Here is a 483-nt window from a genome sequence, read left to right on the forward strand (position 1 = left end):
CCCCTCAAAAAAAAAAAAACACGGAGAAGGGTAGCCGGCAGTAGGCTTTAATCACGTGGCTGTGAAACAACTTATTTAACCGCATCGCCAAAGCCGCGAATATTATTGATAATGTTTAATCCACTGGCACAAGTTCACAAATAATTGGGAAGGGGACGGGTGGAGTGATCATTGTTTGCACCTACCTTCTCTACTTCCTCAAGGGCCTGTTTAATTGACCTGAACAGGTGGAAGACACAACTGACCTCCTGCAATTTGATGTCCGGTGTGTAGGAAGATAGCTATTTACTATAAGCCATTCAGTCCAGTGACTTGGTTGTTTAGTATAGCGTCTCAGCTTTTTAAATACTACTAAGAAAAGTAGCATGAACAGCCCCAAACGGCGCCTCAAAGGTGGTCATTCAGCCTACTAAAAATAGCAGCCAAGTTTCTAAATAACACTCCACCTTTTATCTTTTACATATTCCAGACATTGGACTGCGG

Source organism: Octopus bimaculoides, chromosome 10, assembly GCF_001194135.2.
Source record: "Octopus bimaculoides isolate UCB-OBI-ISO-001 chromosome 10, ASM119413v2, whole genome shotgun sequence".
NCBI classification, from domain to species: Eukaryota; Metazoa; Mollusca; class Cephalopoda; order Octopoda; family Octopodidae; genus Octopus; species Octopus bimaculoides.